We start from the raw sequence: 18,538 nt of genomic DNA on the forward strand, positions 1-18,538 counted from the left end.
AAACTCATTTTAAACTTATTCTTTTTTAGTAACACTTTTAACTTTAAACTCATTTTAAACTTATTCTTTTTTAGTAGCACTTAACTTTAAACTTATTTCTTAGGCCTGGTCTACAATAGAGTCGTAAAGTCGTAAGAAATTAATCAATCACAATTGATTATTCTCCTCACATTCAACTGTGATTGATCAATTTCTTACGACTTTACGACTTTATTGTAGACTAGGCCTTATAAGCTTGTTAGAAGAGTAGAAACTACATTTTATTAAGAAATTGTTGCAATATGGAAACTAATGATTTTTGTACGTCCATTTGTTCATTATGCCTTCTATCTCGTTTATTTCTATTTTCTTCGCGTATTTTTTTTCTGTTTACTTCTCGTCTTTTCATATCTTCTTTTTTTTCTTCTTTTTCTGCCGCAATATTGTCCAAAAACTCTTCAATAACATGTTCGATTCGTTTTCTCTTTTTTGGTGGATCTGTTTATTATTATTATTAATTTATTTAATTTAATTTAATACACAAGTACAAAAACTTACTTTTCGATTCAGGGGATGAAATTGCTAACGACGATTCTTCCTGATTTGGGTCCGATGGATCGTCACTTGTGGCAATTGCAGGAGGCCTAATAGACGCTTTGTCGCCAAATAATGAATCCATCACCTAATACATAGGGATAATGTATTAAATAATTACAAATATATCTTATTGTAAATCTGTGAATATTGCATACAATAAATAAAATATATGTATGTGCGTGCGTGTGTGTGCGTATGCGTGCGTGTGTGTGCGTGCATATATATGTATATGCGCGTGTGTATATATATATAAACCTACAGAAAAAAAGCCCACGAATTTCTATTATTGCCGCTCTTCTTATTCAAATCAACAATATTTTTATACGTCCGCTTCAAGCCAGACATTTTTGATGAACATTGCTGTACTGTTAATTCGTAGGCTGGGTTGGCTTCGTTCATTTGAGCGGCAATTTCAGCCCAAATTTTGTTGCTGCGCTTGAAGCCACTTGAGAATTCTTTCTCCTTTTCTCTATATATTTCAATTAATAAAAGTACCGCTTTGTCCGGCCATACAAATGTTTTTGACTTATCTACAAATTAAAAAGTAAACAATTTTAAAGATCAATATTATATATATATATATATTATAATTAAACTTGCGTAAACATACTTTTATACAAAAATAAAGAGTTGATAAGTGTGCATCTTACCAGCATTGTTTTTGTCAACAGCATTGTTTTGGTCAACAGCATTTGCATTCGTTAAGTCTTCTACTTCTACCGGCTCAATATTATTTTCATTTATTTGTTCCTTCTCTACAAGGTTCATCAAAAATGCTGGGTCTATGAAAAACACAATGATTGAAACTAACGTCTAACCTATACATTAAGACCCGATTGCACCAACATTATTTTAACTTTAAACGACTTAAATATGTGTTTGTTTTTATTTATTTAGAAAGAAAGATAAAGATAGATACATATTTAAGTCTCACTTAAAGTGAAAATAATGTTGGTGCAATCGAGCTTAAATAAATCAAAGTAAAGTAATATATTAATTTTACCTTGATTTGCTTTTTTTATGTCTTCTTTATTTAAAAATAGTTTAACCACTTCGTTATTTTCTAATATCACTGGATATTCGTGTAATTGTTCCATTATCAGAGCCTGTCAAAGTCTGTTTTCAGTTTCAGTCGCCCGTTGTCCATGGGCGTAGCCAGGATTTTATCTAGGGGGGGGGGGGGCAAAAATTTATCAAATAAAATCTAATAACATTTTTTATTATTTTAACTAAACTTTTTATTTATTTTTGTATAAGAATTTATATAAAAATAAATTTAATAATTATGTTAAAGCCAGTCTTCGCTGATCTTCGGAAAATCTTTTTAATATCTCTTCTTCCAGTTTCTTTTTGTTTTCAAGTATCATTTTTCTGTGCACACTCAGCATGCATAGTCCACTGAGGCGATTCTCAGACATTGTGGATCGCAACCAAGTTTTCATTCTTCGCAATGTACTGAAAGATCTTTCAATATTACTCGTTGTGCATGGTTGGGCCAAGGAAATGTACAGAGCATGTTTCGTATTTGGAAAGAAAATGTCAGCTTCTTTTACTAACTCTATTAATTCTAGCTCTTTTAATTCTTCTTTTTTAATTTTTTTATCTTTCCAGAGGTTGTACCATAGTTCTGCTTCATAGGAAAAATTATTCAAATTATAATAATGAGAAAAACATTGTGTTTTTTTCTTAAAATCTTCTATCGTTATATCTAACATAATATAAGGGTGCACTAATAATAATGAAAAGGCTGGCAAGTTCTCTTCGGAAAATCGCTGCTCTAGTGAAGTTATTAGAGAATCTAAGTAAGGAATAAACAGCGATCTTTTCCAGAATTCAGCAGAGGTTGACGCTGGAGGATTCGAACGATGCTGTTGTCTTTCTACCATCCTTGGAAGTTGTGAATCTATTTTAATCTTCTGAGCAGTTATGTTGGCCGCAGCTAGAAGATTTTGGCTTACGGTATCCGCAGCTTTGCGATTATCTTTTACGACAGCTAATATTCTTTTTATGTGATTTGTACACTGCAACATGTCAATGCTTTTTGACTGTAAAGCATTTGCAACGGGTTCCAACAATGCGGAATACTTTGCGATAAGACCGACACAGAAAATAAATTTAAATTTTGTTGCAGCACAATGCAACTGAAAAGCAACTGTTTTAGTTGCAGTATTACCATCCTTTGATAACTTTTCTAGCCCTTGGACGATACTCAGAAAGTGTTCCTTGAATATGGCGATATTTTTGTATTTGTGAGACCAACGTGTTTCACAGAAAATTGGAATATTTGGGACATACTTTCTTCGTAGCACAGATTCACGAAAAAAGTTTATTATGTTTTTTACTGTGGAAATCGTGTTTCGAATTTCTGGAACACAATTCAAATCGTTCACAACTAAATTTAATTTGTGACTCGCACAATGAAAAAATAGAACTTTCTTATATTTCTCTTGCAAAATTTTTTGAACGCCACCGATATTCCCTGCCATAGTTGAACATCCATCGTAACCTTGTCCGACGCACTTGTCTGCATCAAAACCTTAATTTTGAGGAAGTTGTCTATTGCAGTTGCTATAGTTTTAGCATCCATAGCAGTCAATTCTACAAACCCAAGAAATTCCTCACGGATGGCCATTTTTTCTTCGTCAAAAAATCGAACACCAATCGATAGCTGCTCCTTTCCTGATATATCGCTAGTCTCATCCGCCATTATGCTATAAGCATAAGCCTTCTTAGCGTCGTTAATAATTTCATCTTTAATAACCGCTCCACACAAACTAATAAATTCATTTTGAATTTGCGGAGACATGTAGGTGGCATTTTTCTTGCACTTTTCGATATGTTGTTTTAAAATTTGATCACCAGCTTCAATTCTCAGTTGAATTAAATCTTCGAAAACACCTTGATGTTGTTCTTTACCTCTTAAGGGCAGATCATGTGTACCACAAAATATTATAGTAGAAATGATTGACGTCACGATTTTTTTATTTTCTTCTATGAGCTTTTTATGCACAGAAGCCATCAGGACATTTACAGGTACATCCTCCATAAAACTCTTTGCTGCTGTGACTGGTGCTTTATGCCACTGAGTTGAGACATGATTTTTGCAATATTCATGCATATCTTTATAGCGAGTAAAAGGTCTGATGATAAATGAACCCAAAATGCCATGTACTGAAATTGGTGGAAACAGCACACAGTACAAACACAGTGCGCCTTTCAGTTGTTTTGAATAAGCAAGCCAAGGAGCATACATTTGCAACCAACTGTATTTAAATTTTCTTTTTAAATGGGTAGCATCTGCAGCAAAGTAGCTTTCTGAAGGTTTCCAACAGCGTTTCAAAATTTCCATTTTTTGAGTTGCTGTCATAAGGGAAGATCGTCCGATCCATTTGCCGAGGTCATTATCGAAGCAGTCCTCAATTTCAAGTTCATCACATGATGATGAAAGACTAGCTTGAAGCTCAAAAGTAGAGGTAGTAGGTGCAGTGGCGTCTTTTTCTTCCTCACTGCCACTTTCATCATTTTTTTTCTCTTGTCGCTTCCTCTTTACTAAAAAAAAATTATTTAATAAGTACACACATACAGGAGTTTACAGAGCAGGATAGGCGATATATTTTTCATTGTTTATTTTGATATTACCAAACATAAAATCTCGCAAAAAACTTACCTCCAAAAAATTTTCTAATATCCATTTTCGATTTTACACATATAATATTATAAATGTAATCACAATAGCCAAACTCACTGAACTAAATAAGCTACCACAAAACTTCGTGAATGTCCAAGAATTATCAGGATCATCCTAACATTTCTTACAGTCTCACTGTCATTTGTTTTTGCAATATTCTTACGCTCTCCGAGAGATGTCTCCAGCGCTCTGTCTCTGCGCGCGTCTACATTCTATATACAATATTTCATTGAAATACACAAAATCAAAAAGAGCAACGAAATATTTAATGATTATTCCATTTTCATAAAACATTGCAAATTCTTTATAAATAGTTTTTGATTATACAGAACATATATACTCATTGTCAAACTCTGGATTTATTTGTTGAATTTTGTAAATTGTATTACAGACATCAGATACATTTCTTTACTTTTTTAAAATTACTTCTCTGTGTCAGGGTGTCAGGGGGGGGGGTAAATGCCCCACCCTGGCTACGCCCATGCCGTTGTCCGTCATCGTCAGTTGTTCGTTGTCCGTTGTTCGTTCCGAATTACGCAAGAAACGCATAAAATGCATAAATGCATCAGACGCATCAACTGCCTCAAATCGAAATAGAAGCAGTCAATGCGCTGGAAGGAGTACGAAGAATTCAGTACGTTTAGTACAATCTAGGGACTTCTAAGCGCTATCAAAGCGGTTTCAATGCGCGCATTGGTTAAATCGGAATGACTTTCTATGCAGTCTATGCGTTTCATGCGCAACTCGGAACGCACCCATAATCAATCGATTGAGAGCGGAAATTCGACGCGTCCGTCCTCTCGCTCTCTCATCTTCCACCTATCCGTTTGCCGCCTTTCGTCGAAAGCTCTTCGGAGTGGGAAACATTTCGCGATAGATTTACCGCACTTATTATTAAAAATAAAGATCTTAATGACTTCGCGCGTATGCATTTTCCCGCATCATCTTTAAAAGGCGCATTTGAGAGCATCGGGAACATTGCGATTACTGCCGCTAATTTTCAGATTGCATGGAAAGCGTTGGCGGCGCGGTTCGAAAATAAACGACGATTATTCACGTCTCATCTTTCTACGTTGCTTGGCCTGCCGACGGTGCATCGCGAATCCGCTTCCGAATTACAAATCTTATGCGATAAGGTTAACATTTCGATCGCGTCGTTGCAAAATTTAGATCGAACTCCGGAAAATCTGTGGAATGACATGTTTGTTCATCTTACTTCACAAAAATTAGACGCGACGACACGTAAAGCGTGAAATCTCCACTAGCAATGTCGACACGCCACCAACGAGGATCTCAATCGATTTATTTGAAATCGCATTCGCGCCTTAGAAGAGTGTTCATCAAACTCTTTCGCAAAATCCACGACAAAATCTGCAAATTCTTCGCGCGTTCACGTAGCGACAGCGTTTGCCAGCACACCGTCGGCTTGCCCGTTGTGCAAGTCTCGTCATTATTTAAATTCGTGTCCAGATTTCAATTCTAAAAATCCGAGTCAGCGCCGCGAAATTGTCAAACGTTTCAAGCGTTGCTTTAATTGTTTAAGCAGCCGCCATTCTGCTCAGGAGTGTACAAGCAAGTACACTTGCCGGTCGTGTGACAAAAAACATCATACGATGTTACACATCGATCCGGACTCGAACGCCGGCCAGTCGGCTGTCACAACGAAATCCTCGCAGCCGGTCCAATCCGCAGCATCAAAGGTTGAAGTAAATTCGCTAGTTGCACCCGCTAAATCGAGCGTTAGCTCGCAGGTTCTTTTGGCAACCGCCTGGGTTAAAGTCAGGGTAGCCTCCGGTCGCGCTGTCACAGTAAGTGCTTTGCTCCATCAGGGCTCTGAAGCCACATTCATGTCGGAAAATTTAACTCAAATGCTGCGTGCGAAACGCATTCGAATGCCTATTTCAATTTCGGCCGTCAGTGGTATTCACGTCGGCACAACTCGACATGCCGCAACAATTATCATTTCTCCTCGCGCCTCCGACATTCCTTCGGTTTCAACGAAAGCACTTATTCTCCTTGACGTCGTACGCTCCGAAACGTGAATCAAATATTTCGTCTCTCTCGCATCTCTCTGATTTAGAATGGGCAGATGCTAATCCGACCAGTTGTGATCCAATTCATCTCATACTCGGTGCCGACATTTACAGCGATTTAATTCTGGAGGGCATTCGAAAAGGAAAACTCGGTCAATCCGTTGCGCAGAATTCCATCCTCGGATGGGTCATCTCTGGCCCTCTCGCTTCTAATAATTGTCTGACTCACTTATCCATCGATGACTCGTCGAACGAACGATCTTCGGTCAATCTCACTGTGCATCATTGTGCCCCCTTGAATTCTCTCGCCAAGGAAATTAATAAATTTTGGGAGATTGAGGAACTCCCTCATACTCAATCTCTCACGCCGCTGGAAGAGCAGTGTGAGGCACATTTCCGTGCTACGCATTCACGTCAAGTTGATGGAAGATATATAGTAAGACTTCCTTTCAAACAGGGTCCTCCTCTTGATATCGGCCGTTCACGACTTTCAGCCGGACGATTATACAATTCACTATTGCGTCGATTTCGCGCGCGACCGGAGCTCAAAAATGAATACTACGGATTTATGCGCGAATATGAATTACTCGAACACATGCGTCCCGCGCCGGTAATACCCGAATCGCCTAGCCAACGCGTCCCGCACCATCCAGTGTTTCGCGAAGATAGTGCCACGACGCACTTACGCGTCGTATTCAATGCATCAAGCGTCACTTCGAACGGCTCGTCATTAAACGATCATTTGCATGCCGGTCCGAAACTACAAATGGATTTGCCCGTGATTATATTGCAATGGCGTCACTTCAAATTCGTTTATACTCCTGATATCGCAAAAATGTACAAACAGATTTTGATCGATCAGCAAGATATGGTAGATTATCAGCGTATTCTTCGGAAGGGTGAATCCGACGAACCAATCGATTATCAATTACTCACCGTTACGTACGGTATGAAATGCGCTCCGTTTCTCGCGCTTCGCGTTCTTAAATACTTAATCGATGACGAAGGGCCTCGTTTTCCACTCGCGATTCCGATTTTGCGCGATCAAACTTACGTTGACGACGTGCTATTCGGCGGAGATAATATGACGTCGTTGCGCGAATCTCGAGATCACTCATCGCTCTTTTACATTGTGGTAAATTTCAATTACGCAAGTGGGCGAGCAATTCACCGATCCTGCTTGCAGATATCGATCCGTCGAATCACGGCCTAGCATGTGACAAACAAATTGCAACTGACGAAAAGGTAAAGGTTCTCGGAATCGCTTGGAATCCCGCACGCGATGTATTTCAGTTTAAGGTATCCCTAGTGGATTCTCTTCCCCGGAGTAAACGCTCAATTCTTTCTACAATCGCGAAACTATACGACCCTTTAGGGTGGGTTATCCCTGTCACCGTTTCGGCGAAAGTCTTCATGCAGCAACTTTGGCGCCTTCGAGTTTCATGGGATGACGTCATTCCCGAGCTTCTTCTCAATAAATGGAGCCTCATCTATTCCAAGTTTTCTCATCTGAACGATCTACAAATTGCCCGATGGACCGGGCTCCACAAAGATATGTTGCATATTGAGCTACATAGCTTTGCCGACGCATCAACGCTCGCGTATGCCGCCTCAGTATATTTAAAGGTCATTTCTGCTTCTGGCGAAATCACTATCTCGTTGCTCGCTGGCAAATCAAAAGTAGCTCCAATCGCTCCACTCACAGTTCCTCGTCTTGAATTATCCGCAGCATTCCTTCTTGTCCGTCTCATGAACTTTGTTCGAAATTCGCTCGCTATTCAGACCGTGTCATGTATCTGTTGGACTGATTCTACAATAGTGCTGACTTGGTTGCGTTCTCATCCATCTCGATGGAAAACCTTTGTCGCCAACCGAGTCAACGAGATTCAGACGAGGTTGCCTGACGCAGAATGGCGTCATGTGCCCACACAGGATAACCCCGCCGACTGCGCGTCCCGAGGGTTATTCGGAGATGAACTTCTCATTCACGCCCTTTGGTGGCAAGGGCCAAAGTGGCTCCAATCGTCAAGGAAAAGTTGACCTCAAGAACCTGCTTCTCTATATACCGACTCTCATATGGAAGAGAAAGTCGTCTCTTTACACATCTCGGAGCCCTTAGCTCATTGGGATTTGGCGTCGCGCAACTCTTCATGGCCAAAGATGATTCGCATCACGGCATATCTTGTCAAATTTATTCACGCCTGCCGACGTCGCCAAACCGATTCTGTGTCTGTTACATCTCAAACTAAGGCTCTGTCTTCAGTCGAATGCGGTTTCGCAAAGACATTCTGGATTAAAAGGATCCAGACAGAACTCTTTTCCGACAAAATTAGCATGTTGATCAATGGTAAAAATGTATGTTCTAAAAGCTTAATTATCGCACTTCGGCCGTTTCTCGATCATGACGGGATACTACGTGTGGGGGGCCGCTTACGTCACGCTTCTCTGCCATATCGAGCACGACATCCGATCCTTCTGGCTTCGCATTCGTTGGTGCAACTTGTATTACAAGCACATATTCGGGCCTTACACGGAGGGCCCCAACTCACCCTTAATATCCTTCGCCAAGAATTTTGGATCATTCGTGCTCGGAACCTCGTCAAAACGGTTATCCACAATTGCATAGTTTGTGTTCGAGAGCGGGCTGCCATCCCTGTGCAACTGATGGGAGACCTCCCTTCAATGCGCGTTTCCCCTCCTCCTCGAAGCTTTTCTCACTGTGGCCTTGATTATGCCGGGCCTGTTAAGGTCCGTGCTTTTGTCGGCCGAGGAATCACATCGCGCAAGGCCTATATTGCCTTATTCATTTGTTTGGCCACACGAGCCATTCATTTAGGCCGGTATTCATAGTCCGTTCTTATTTCAAGACCGTCTTAAGTAATGTCTTAAGATGCAAATACGGCTCTGTGATTGGTTAATCACATCTTGGTTAATCACACGCCAACTCTGAGTATAAGCGTCCGATCGGAAAACTTTGTATTTTGCCCGTTAAAAGTGAAGCGACTACCGAATAATGTATTTCTGTCTGCGCAATTCTAATTTTATGTCTTAGATTTAAGTTAGCTTAATTTAGTTAGTTAAGTTTACTTTAGGTTGCGAAATCATTTCAACATGGCGGGCGGCAAACATTTTTTGTTCTATTACTCAATAAAGCCTCCGTTTTTAAAGCTTAGCATTTTTGAACTGTCCTTACTTCTTACAGCAAAGGGCGAGTGAGTTAATGTTATTTTGAAACTTACGTTTCAAAACGGGCGGTATGTTCGAGATTCGAATTAATCATATAACGAGCGATAATCTCGCGTTCACCGCGTGATCATCGCGAGTCGGTCTATTTACCTTTTTTTGGTATTTTCGCTCGAGCGCTCAACACTATAGTTCTTTCGTCGCTTTTTTGAAAATCGCGTGATTTGACGAGCCGATCGTCCGATCGAGCTTTAAGCCAATCAGATTGGTTTCTCTTTTTGTTATCTTTTCTTTTCCGTAGCGTCGTTGTCGAGTATTAGTCTAGTCTTGCGCCTGCTACCGCCAGCTAAGCACTCGTCTCTCTGCGAAGCATTCGCATCTTCTCAACTTCAGCTTAGTAAAATAATTCGCGATTCTCTAAGTAATCCGTCGGTTCCTGTTCCGATTTTTGTGCGACGAAATTCGTGCGTATAACTCGTTTAAGCGATAGTGCTTACTCGCGGCCGCCGTTCTCTCAGACAATGCACCGTACTCTGTGAAGTCGATTCGCCAGTGGTGCATCGATTAATCGAAGACAAAAAAAAACAATCAAGACTGTGGTGGTGTACTTTGTTACCGCTCTGACATTCAATTCACGAACCTTTTCTGTTCAGTTCGAAATATTGTGTGAGTTTTGCTCCACTTTGCGCGAGACCTGATTCATCTGATTCTCTAACTGACTTTCTTTGATTCTGTAACTGTGTGCCTAAATTTCTTTTGACTCTGTACATGTTAAAACAATTAAAGTGTTGTTAATTTACGTGCCACTTTAAGACCATTTTTTTATGTGTGCTCCTGTCATTCAGTGATTCTTTGGGGTCACATAACACATACTCTTCGCTCAGCGCTGGGCGGATCCGGCATCTTTCGATTGTGCGATCAATTCAAGGTCGCGCAATAAACAATAAATAATTCTATATTATATATATATTTTTTATAACAAATATTTTATAGGAAAATTATTAAGTGCGTAATTATAATTTGTTTTATTTTATTTTAAGAAAATATAATGTACTATAATGTATAATAAATTATATATATGTACTTATATCGCACAAATTATTTAGTATTATTTTTTTTCTTTCAAATCTCTCACCTAACCATACCTCAGCTACTCGATCCCTCAGTATGAATTAGAAAGAGAAAAACAAAAGAAAAAGTGAGAGAAAAGTTCAGATGGCGGTACTGAATATACTCGTGTGGGTATTTTATGTAAAATAACTAGACTTCGGATGTATTTATAAATCTTTTTATATCAAGTTAGATGTGTACAAGTGAATGGTTTTTATAAAGAATGATAATTGAATAAATGTTATAAACAAAATACAATCTGTTGTTAAGCATCATTAATATATAACTAGAAGTTAGTAACAAATTAATTGAATGAGGTTGGTAACAATAAAAGTTCCTAAAATAAGGCAGGAATCGGAACAGGAACGCCACAGTACTCCCCTCCCAGCGACGTACTACGTTGCGAATTTAACTCTTCTAGGACCAGAGTATGTTCTGAGTGTTCCGCATGAAGTTGTAGTAGCAGTAGTTTGATTCATTGTCGAACTAACAGGTGTCGAACTCGGTTTAGAACTCGTAGAGGGAGATTGTACGACAACTAAATCAGTTTCTCGTGGTAAGAAGGCTGGTTTAAGGCGTTCGGTAGTGATATTAACGTTCCTTCCTGAAACATCAACAGTGAACAAATTATCATCAATTCTTTTAAGAACACGAAACGGTCCAGAATAAGGAGGTTGCAGGGACTTCCTAACAGAGTCATCGCGAACCCAAACATGAGTGCAATCATAAAGATTCTTGTGAAAGAAAGGTGTCTTCTTAGAATGATGTGCAGTAGGTCTTGATTTAATTTCTCTCATATAAATTCTGTGTTTTTCAATAAATATTTCAGGATCAGATGGAAAATCCTCTTCAATGAAAAATTCTCCAGGAATTCGAAGTATGGAACCATAAAGCATTTCTGCTGGTGAAGCGCCTAAATCTTCTTTGAAGCAGGTGCGAAGACCAAGTAAAACAGTGGGTAAAATTTCTACCCAATTTTTATTAGAGTAACACATGATGGCACTTTTTAATGTACGATGCCATCTTTCCAGGATTCCATTTGAAGCAGGATGATACACAGAAGTTCTAACTCGCTCGCAACCTAATAAGTTGGTGAGAGCTCTGAAAAGTGCAGCTTCGAATTGAGGTCCTTGATCGGTAGTGATAGTATGTGGAGCGCCATATCTTGCAACCCAATGTGAATAAAAAGCTGTGGAAACAGTCTCTGCAGAAATCTCAGTCAAAGGAATTGCTTCAGGCCACCTGGAAAATCTGTCGATCATAGTAAGACAGTATCTAAAATTTTTACAAGGAGGAAGCGGTCCAACAAGATCAAGATGAATATGTTGAAAACGATGATCCGGAACAGCAATCTTCTTGGGAAAATTCTTGGTATGTTTACTTACTTTCGCTCGTTGACAAGCAAGACAAGTTCTAGCCCATTCTTTAATATCTTTTCTTAAAGACGGCCAAATAAATTTCTGTTGTATCATCTTACAGGAAGAACGTGCACTAGGATGAGCCATTCCATGAACAACATCAAAAATTTTCCTTCGGAGTTGATAAGGAACATACGGACGAATATTTACAGTTGAACAGTCACAGAATATGGGAGTAGTTGAACCGGTGAGAATGAGTTTCTGTAATTTAAGAGAAGAATCAGTAAGAAGTAATTTCAATTCATCATCTTCTTTCTGAAATTCTGCTAACCCTTCTAGAGAAACTATAACTGGCATCAATACGGATTCAACTCTTGAAAGAGAGTCTGCGACAACATTATCTTTTCCAGAAATATGTTCTATATTTGTTGAAAATTGAGCAATAAAATCCAGATGACGAATCTGCCTGGAAGAAGCTTTATCCAACTTCTGTTGGAAGGCATAAATTAAAGGCTTGTGATCAGTCCGAATAATAATATCTGAAATGTTTGATGGCTAGATATCTGAAATGTTTGATGGCTAGATAAATTCCAAGAAGTTCTCTATCATAAGTACTGTAGTTTTTTTTAGTACTATCTAGTTTTTTGGAAAAGAAGGCAATTGGTTTATTAATTCCATCTACTATTTGTTCCAGAGAGGCTCCGACAGCGAAGTCAGAAGCATCGCAAGAAAGGATAAGAGGCACAGTAGGAGCAGGATGGGATAAGGTTGTGACTTTCAAAAGTTCTTCCTTACATTTATCAAATGCTTCTTCAGATTCAGCAGTCCAGATAATTGGTCTTTTGTCTCTCTTTTTACTATCTTTGAGATAATCTGTAAGTTTTGCTTGATAAGCTGCATTTTTAAACATCTCCGATAAAAGTTAATAATCCCTATAAATCTTCTCAATTCATGTACTGTTTTAGGCTTTTTATAATCAATTATTGCCTTAACTTTTTCAGATGTTGGTTTAATTCCTAGCTTGGAGACTAAATAACCAAGGAAAGGAATTTCATCTTTTCCAAAAAGACATTTGGATAAATTTATTGTCATACCAAATTGCTTGAGTCTTGAGAAAATGATATGAAGATGTTGAGCATGTTCTTCTTCATCAACAGAAGCTATAAGGATGTCATCTAAATAGCAAAAACAAAAATCGAGACCAGACAAGACTATATTCATGAGACGCTGGAAAGTCTGAGCAGCATTACGTAATCCAAAAGGCATTACAAGAAATTCAAAAAGACCAAACGGAGTAGTAACAGCTGTTTTAGGTATGTCTTCTTTAGCTACTGAAACTTGATAATAAGCTTTAACAAGATCTATTTTAGAAAATATGTTTTTTCCATGTAGAGAAACAGTAAAATCTTGGATATGAGGAAGCGGATATCTGTCAGGAATCGTTGCCGCATTTAAAGCACGGTAATCTCCGCAAAGCCGCCATGTGTTTGGTTCACTCTTGGGAACCATATGAAGCGGGGCTGCCCAAGAACTGCTAGAAGGTCTGCAAATTCCTTGCTCTACCATAAAAAGAAATTCTTCCTTCGCACACTTCAATTTCTCGGGTGACAATCTGCGAGGAGTAGAAGCAACTGGTGGTCCTTTAGTGACGATATGATGTTCGACTTGATGGATCTTCATCGTGGAAATCGGAGCAAAACGTGTCAGCTCAGGAAATTCAGCTAGGATCTTATTAAAAGGTGAGGCAGGAGAAGTTGTATAAACAGACAAATGATCAACTTTAGATAGTTTTCCTCTAAATGTTAGTCCGGTAACACTATCTAAAAGTCTTTTATTTTTTATATCTACTAAAATAGCATAGTAACTTAAAAAATCTGCACCTAAAATAGGTCTTTGTATGTCTGCTACACAAAATTTCCATTTAAGGCTCCTCCGCAAACCTAGATTTAAAATTAATGTTTTCGATCCATAGGTATCGATCTTGGTTCCATTGGCTGCAAAAAGTTTGAGAGAAGAAACTTGAGTTTTCTGTACAAACTTTTTGGGAAGAAGTGAAACATCTGCTCCCGTATCAACTAAAAAATTTATACCAGAGGACTTATCTGAGACAATGAGACGATTATGAGGTAAACCGTTGTTATCCATCTCAAAATCCAACGGTGCAACTAGTTTTCCTTTTCCGCAATGGATTTGGACATATCGCAAGGAATAGTGCATTTAAACGCTTTGGCACCGAATTTTTTATGGTAAAAACAAATATTTTTGGTCTCTTTATTATCTTTACTATCATTTTTATTTCTAGAAGATGATCTAAATCTTTTTCCTTTGTATCTGAATTTAGATTTGCTACGAGGACGCCGAACTTCTAGAGCAGCAATTCGTTTTTCAAGAACCGCAAGACTAGAGACTTTGGCAGCTTCTTTATCTTCGGAAGAAGCAATTGTCGCAACTTGAAGGCAATTATCGCGTTCCAAAATTTTATCAGCTAATTCTGCAAGTTTAATCAAAGGACTTTCTTCGACAACAGCCAGAGTGGCTTGAACTTGATAAGGTAATCTTTGCAACCAAATTGAATGTAAAATGTTGTCAGAAATAGCACCGCCAGCTAATTGCTTAATCTCTCTTAGTAAATCTGATGGCTTTTTACCATTTAATTCAACTCCAGCTAATAATTGGCGTAATCGTTTTTCCTCCGAATCAGTAAATCGATTAATCAATAAGTTTTTAACATGAAAATATTTATCTTTTTCAGGAAGGCTTTCTATAATCTCAGAAACTGCAATTAAGGCTTGTTCGTCAAGATGTCTAATCACGGAGTTGTATTTAATATCATCGGAACGAATCCTATATAGAGAAAATTCACTCTCTAATTGAGCGAATAACTTAGGTTGCTTATGCCAAAAATTCGGCAACTTGAGAATACGGAATTCGTTGGAATGGATCTCGTGTGACTGACCTTGTAAGTGCTGATTATCACCAGTAAAACAGAGAGATTGAGACGCAGCAGCCTGATGCTGCCGAATATCCATATCCTCTTCATTAATTGGAACTGTTGCCGTTGCAGGAGTCGCAATCGGAGATCGATCCAAGGGCATCTTGAATTTCTCCTGAAGTACACGAAGTCCAGAAACTTGAAATCCTTGAAACTCGACGACTCGAAAATCTAGTCGGTTCGAAGCTCACAAGGAGAAACCGCACAAGGATCACAGCAGAAAAACTGGGAAAACTCGAAGTTCTCGTAGATCACTGATTTTAAATATGCCGTATAATCCAAAATAACGGGGTCACCAGTTGTGGGTATTTTATGTAAAATACCTAGACTTCGGATGTATTTATAAATCTTTTTATATCAAGTTAGATGTGTACAAGTGAATGGTTTTTATAAAGAATGATAATTGAATAAATGTTATAAACAAAATACAATCTGTTGTTAAGCATCATTAATATATAACTAGAAGTTAGTAACAAATTAATTGAATGAGGTTGGTAACAATAAAAGTTCCTAAAATAAGGCAGGAATCGGAACAGGAACGCCACACTCGCTGATTTCGCGCATGCGTACTCCATTTTATGGAGTTATATCAAGAAATTGAGAGAGTTGCGCTACTGTATATACTGTGTCTGTATGGCACTACGGCACGCGGCGGCCTCTCTCCCTCCCCCCTCTCCCTTTCTTCTCTCCCTCTCCCCCTCTTTCTCCCTCACTCTCTCTCTCTCTCTCTTTCTAAAATTATACATGCGCAAAGAATAGGAAATAGAATTAATAATGACAGAATAGAAAAAGACAAGTATTCCAGGAATTATTTCGAAATTGCACGCCATCGCCTCCATCGATTTTTCTTATCGTTCGTCGTTTCTTAGTGGACGATTTAGAAAAGCGGACTTCGAAAGCTGGAGCAAAGCGTGCTCGAAATCGTCGAAATCGACATCTGAGGCAAGAAGTGGCTCGGGTTACGGCCGATTTATTCCCCGACGACAGTCAATCGCACGAACTATTTGAACGTTTAATTACCGACCACATACAATTAACAAGTACAACGGCAATAGAAACCCTGATACTCCCCATTACTCTCCAATTTCCTCGCCAGAATCAGCGAGCATTCCGTCTCCTGCTCCTCAGAACCACCCTCCCTCTTTCTCTCTCTCCCAATTGTTCCCCCTCTCCACCTAGTATAAAGTGTGGCGAAGGTTGCACTTATCAAGAGGTGGGAGAAATCCCCTTTATTTATAACGACGCCTATGCCTTTATCAAGAGGCATAGCGGCAAAATTTCTTTCAACCATGGAGACGACTTCTATCGATGGCTCCTCTCTAACTTCCCTATCCTAGATCTCCTTCTCCCAGAAGGTGTTTACACCTGCGGGCCAGACGATCCCGACGAAGAGGAGTTTATCCGAATCATAAAGGGAAGTCTCCCCGGCACCCTCATCCCTATGTTTATTCCCATCCATCCTAACCTTGTAGGATTTCCCGCTGACATTCTCCGAACCTTCCTTCCCCCCTCTACCATTGAAATTACCGAACTCCTATGATTCTCACTCCCTCACACACATACATTTTTATATATAAGCTATTTACATACTAAAATTATTGTAATTATCAATCGGGATCCTAAAATTTAAACAATAACTCTTTCCCCTCTCGGCTCCGATTGAAGACCGCCGTACTCATGTATCACCCGCGATCCACACACACATACACTCACTTCCATTAACGAATAAGTCGGCTTGTTATCATTATGTATAAAATTGTTTTTCTTTTCCCGTTTGCTGCATTATTAAAAATAAACTTATAATTATAACGTAAATGGTTTCTGTTAATCTATAACCCGTTCCCACTCATTCCCGTAAACCGAGATCGCACAAGGTCCTATCCTGAGCAAAAGAGAGATTTTCTTGCCGAAAAGGGACCACCGAGCGAATAGCCCTTTAAATAGTGTAAGAGCGACCCTTGCGGTCGTTGACCTATTTGGGCACGGTCACTTTCGTTCGGTTCGAGCAGACGGTTCAGCGTTTCGAGAAATAAAATAGTTACGTTCTCTCTCCGTCTCTTCCTTACCTGAGTCCGGACGTAACACAAGTATCACGATACTATACCTCTCTAATATCTATAATATCTCGTTTGTAAACTTCTACGTTTAAAAACTACTACATTTTCTTTTTTTTCAATTAAAATTTTATCGAAATATTAATATAGCTTATTTTTTAATAGAATTAGATTAAAAAGTTATGTATATATATGATGCAGATATATGATGCAGAAAATAAAGGTATTAAGCAAACAGTATAACTTTCCTTATTGCTAAGTGTTCAAAATCGAACGTAATGCTTAGGGCTCTCACACCAAAAGACACTTCCGTGTATCGACTTAATACTCGGAGGTAATACAGATGCGCGAAATCAATACGTGAGCAAATGATCGATCGACACGTGAATGCAGGATCCTAATCACGCATACTGCGCAACGCAGAACATGCGCATTCCGCGCTGCCGCGGTGTGACGTCCGTCATTTTCGCGAAACCATATTTTTGCGCGCTACAGTTTTTTCTGCGTTGATACTTAAAATTTAAGGATAATTAATAAATTTTTGTTGATTATTTTACTAGCGATATAAAAATAAAAAACATATTTAAATTTGCTCCTGGACCTAATCATGGAGCCCACCCGTATAGATGATTTTCCAACTGTTTAGTATACGCCGGCGGATATACAAGGCGTTATTTACAAATAAACTATATAAAAGCAAAAAGAGAGAAGTATTGTTTCGAAGGGTCTGAATAGCTTAGAGGTAAGAGCAGTCGCCCGGAAAGCGAAAGACTCGGGTTCGATTCCCGATTCAGCGACTTTCGGACCAATATTTTTCTCACTTATGAAAAATTTGTAATTAATAATTTCAAGTTGTACTTTATAAAGACCACAACCATATGGTCGATAAAGTAAAAACTTAGAAAAATTCATTGGCTAGTGTGGTCGATTAATTTAACTACCCTGTTGATTATTTTACTAGCGATATAAAAATAAAAAACATATTTAAATTTGCTCCTGGACCTAATCATGGAGCCCACCCGTATAGATGATTTTCCAACTGTTTAGTATACGCCGGCGGATATACAAGGCGTTATTTACAAATAAACTATATAAAAGCAAAAAGAGAGAAGTATTGTTTCGAAGGGTCTGAATAGCTTAGAGGTAAGAGCAGTCGCTCGGAAAGCGAAAGACTCGGGTTCGATTCCCGATTCAGCGACTTTCGGACCAATATTTTTCTCACTTATGAAAAATTTGTAATTAATAATTTCAAGTTGTACTTTATAAAGACCACAACCATATGGTCGATAAAGTAAAAACTTAGAAAAATTCATTGGCTAGTGTGGTCGATTAATTTAACTACCCTGTTGATTATTTTACTAGCGATATAAAAATAAAAAACATATTTAAATTTGCTCCTGGACCTAATCATGGAGCCCACCCGTATAGATGATTTTCCAACTGTTTAGTATACGCCGGCGGATATACAAGGCGTTATTTACAAATAAACTATATAAAAGCAAAAAGAGAGAAGTATTGTTTCGAAGGGTCTGAATAGCTTAGAG

General features: G+C 38.7%; 2 long non-coding RNA genes and 1 pseudogene across 2 annotated transcripts; 2 read left to right on the forward strand and 1 right to left on the reverse strand.

Moving 5' to 3' along the window:
* Positions 1-253: 253 nt before the first annotated feature.
* LOC145943928 (uncharacterized) lies at positions 254-1,250 on the reverse strand (annotated as a pseudogene).
* Positions 1,251-11,724: 10,474 nt separating this feature from the next.
* On the forward strand, positions 11,725-12,417 carry LOC145943653 (uncharacterized). Its single transcript, XR_014426558.1, has 3 exons — positions 11,725-11,961; positions 12,070-12,195; positions 12,288-12,417. It is a non-coding gene; the product is annotated as an uncharacterized LOC145943653 (long non-coding RNA).
* Positions 12,418-13,524: 1,107 nt separating this feature from the next.
* Positions 13,525-14,494, forward strand: LOC145944141 (uncharacterized). Its single transcript, XR_014426623.1, has 3 exons — positions 13,525-13,687; positions 13,921-14,194; positions 14,290-14,494. It is a non-coding gene; the product is annotated as an uncharacterized LOC145944141 (long non-coding RNA).
* The last annotated feature ends 4,044 nt before the right edge of the window (positions 14,495-18,538 follow it).

The sequence above is a fragment of the Prenolepis imparis genome, unplaced genomic scaffold, assembly GCF_030444845.1.
Source record: "Prenolepis imparis isolate NDT839.2.m4 unplaced genomic scaffold, iyPreImpa1.0 SCAF_12, whole genome shotgun sequence".
Lineage (NCBI taxonomy): Eukaryota > Metazoa > Arthropoda > Insecta > Hymenoptera > Formicidae > Prenolepis > Prenolepis imparis.